The sequence below is a fragment of the Drosophila eugracilis genome, unplaced genomic scaffold (genome assembly GCF_018153835.1).
Source record: "Drosophila eugracilis isolate 14026-0451.02 unplaced genomic scaffold, ASM1815383v1 contig_107, whole genome shotgun sequence".
Taxonomy (NCBI): Eukaryota; Metazoa; Arthropoda; class Insecta; order Diptera; family Drosophilidae; genus Drosophila; species Drosophila eugracilis.
In genome coordinates, this window is record NW_024571842.1 from 38,486 (window position 1) to 42,095 (window position 3,610).

A 3,610-nucleotide genomic window follows, 5' to 3' on the forward strand; every position below is an offset into this window, starting at 1 on the left:
ATTCCACAAATCTCATACCAGCCCGATCTGGCCATCGACGTTTCGACTTGGAAGCTGCCAGAAAATACGCCGCTCGCTGATGAAAGATTCTACCAATCACGCCACGTCGATCTGCTACTGGGAACCGAAGCCTTCTTCGACGCCTTAACTATTGGGAAAATAAGGCTGGGACCTCAAGGCCCGCTGCTGCAGAAAACTCAGTTTGGCTGGGTCGTAACCGGCCGACTGCAGCAAACCGCGCCAATAGAAGTTTCCACTTGCATGGCTTTAAACGCAAGTTCAATTGATGTCAACCTCAAACGTCTGTGGGAACTGGAAGCAGTCGACTCGCCACCTCTGCAGAAGCCGGAGCATGCTATTTGCGAACAGTACGAGAAGACCACTTGTCTCGACAGCACTGGTAGGATTGTCGTCAAACTGCCATTCAAGGCTGACCCAACTCGGTTGGGAGACTCATTTGATATCGCTCGCCGTCGGTTCCTAAGCATGGAACGTCGCCTATCGAAATCTCCAGCACTTCGTCAACAATACTGCGACTTCATGGAGGAGTATGAGAAATTGGGGCACATGTCCCCAGTTATTCATCCTAAACTGCACGAGCCGCACTACTACATCCCGCATCACTGCGTCCTCAAACCCAGCAGTGAGCCTACTAAGCTTAGGGTGGTGTTTGACGCCTCTTGCCGGACGTCAAATCAATTATCACTCAACGACTTGCTATGCGTTGGTCCAACACTCCAGGAGGACTTGTACCTGCAGCTTCTAAAGTTCAGGCTTCATCGTTACGCCATCACTGCAGATGTGACCAAGATGTATAGGCAAGTAAATCTCGACATTATTGATCGCAAATACCAGTACATTCTTTGGAGAGCATTTCCAGAAGACACGCTGCGCACGTATCAATTGAATACGGTAACCTACGGCACTGCAGCCGCCCCATTTTTGGCAACACGTAGCCTCAACCACCTCGCTGATGTTCATCAAGCTGACTGTCCAATCGGCGCCGCTATCATAAAGTCGTCTTTCTATGTTGATGACCTACTCACGGGTGCAGACGACTTAGAGACGCTTCGCATTATCAAGGATCAAGTCACAGAAATTCTTCATCGAGGGCATTTCCCACTCACCAAATGGCATTCCAACTACGTTGGATTCATGGAAGATCATGCATCCAAGAAGCTCAGTTCCTGTGGCGAGGGACTAGCCAGCGCTCTTGGAGTGAACTGGAACCAGCACAAGGATATACTGTTCTTCAAGTTCATACCAAGGAACCACGCAACGCGTATCACCAAAAGAAGTATTTTGTCCACCGCATCCGCCTTGTTCGACCCGCTTGGTTTGCTCTCACCGCTTGTTGTTGTCGCAAAAATACTTCTGCAAGAACTTTGGCTCGCTGGCATGCAATGGGACGAGAGCGTTCCAGAAAACATACACACGGCCTGGAGCAAATGCCTAGAATCATTCCAAACAGTCTCAATTTTATCGATTCCCCGCTATTGCCTCCAACACAAGATGCGATCACTTCAACTTCATGGATTTTGTGACGCATCAATCAGGGCCTACGGATGCTGCGTGTATCTACGCTCGGAAACGTCGACGGGAGATGTCGCAGTGCAGCTATTGACTGGCAAATCGAGAGTGGCTCCTGTGAAGAAAAAATCCCTTCCAAAACTGGAATTGTGTGGAGCGCATTTGCTGGGCCAACTGTATGCGAAATTGAAGCCTCTATTAGCGGACAGAAAATTCTCGGTCTATTTCTGGACGGACTCGCAGATTGTGCTTCACTGGCTAAAACAGCACTCAGTCACACTGTCAGCATTCGTTGGAAACCGAATCTCCGAAATTCAAGAATGGACCGCAGATGGCCAGTGGAAATTTGTACCAGGTGAGAGCAATCCGGCGGACATAGTTTCGCGCGGAGCTGCTACAACTGAGCTGGCAGCATCGCTGTGGTTCACAGGTCCACAGTTCTTGACCCAACCATCGTCCCAGTGGCCAACCACTCCGCAAATCATCGATATCGATCCAACTATTGTCAAAGCAGAGCAACGAAGGAGCACATTCACCACGGCTGTGATCAGCAATCATGTTCTCCAACAGCTGACTCACATCAGCTCATACACTCGCTGCATTCGAACCATCGCATACGTCTTTCGCTTCGCCAACTTATCAAGAGGAGTCAAAATTGTCAATCCATCGCTTACATCGGAAGAACTTCGCCGCGCATTGTTCAGCATCGTCTACAATATTCAGCAACAGTCGTTCCTTGAAGATTTTCACTCGCTGCAGAAAGCTAAGCCGCTTACAAGTCACCTAAAGTATTTAACGCCTTTTTCTCGACAGCTCATCAGGACATGCTCTTATAAGGGTTGGAGGACGATTACAGAACGCCGACATCCCTGAATCTGAAAGGCATCCGCTGCTACTGCCTAGCAAATCGCACTTTGCGTGGATTTATGTACGACACTTGCATCTGAGGAATTGTCACGCAGGCCCGAAAGCTCTAGTCGCGCTAATCCGTCTGGAATACTGGATCATCAACGCCAGGGACCTGGCTCGTCGAGTGGTGCGTTCCTGTATCGCCTGCGTTCGGTTCAGACCCAAACTGGAGAACCAACTCATGGGATCGCTACCACTAGAACGAGTGCTACCGCAACAGCCGTTCCAAAGGTGTGGCATCGACTTCTGCGGACCGTTTAACACATATCTTCGCATTAGAGGAAAGGGTCCAACAAAGTCCTACCTCGCCGTCTTCATTTGTTTGGCATCCAAGGCCGTCCATATAGAAGTCGTCTCGGATTTGTCAACCAAGGCATTTCTTGTAGCACTTAAACGGATGATCGCCAGACGGTCAATTCCAACCGACATCTTCTGCGACAACGGAACCAATTTCGTCGGAGCTGCCAACCATCTTCAAGAACTACGAGCGTTCCTTCAAGACAAAGCCACGCAAGAAGTCATTTCGTCTTATTTGTCAACTGATTTCATAACTTTCCATTTCATCCCTCCTAGAGCTGCTCACTTTGGAGGCCTTTGGGAGGCGGCGGTAAAAAGCGCCAAGAGTCTACTCTACAGAACACTGATGAATTCAAGATTCACCTTCGAGGAGCTCTGCACCATAACCACTGAAGTCGAAGCGATTCTCAACTCGCGCCCATTGTCTCCGCTGTCTCCAGATCGCAACGACTTTGGGGCACTTACGTACTCCGGGCCACTTCCTGGTGGGGAAATCTCTTCGTGCCCTTCCAGAACGGACTGTGTCATCAACACATGCGTCCAGCCTGGAACGATTCGACGCCGTGACCGCGAGCAAACAACAGTTTTGGCGAAGGTGGTCGATTGAGTACCTACAGGAACTACGCTCACGCACCAAATGGACAACACCATCGGCCAACATCAGCGCTAACACCATGGTCATCATCCACGACGACAATCTGCCTCCTCAGCGATGGAAGATCTGGCGCGTCGAGACCGTTGTTCCCGGAAAGGATGGGCTAGTTCGAGTGGCCCACATTCGAACCAGCACTGGGGTGTGCTGCCGACCAGTGCATAAGCTGGCAGTATTACCCACGGATTCTCAATCTTGTTGAAAGATGATACTTTCAAGGCG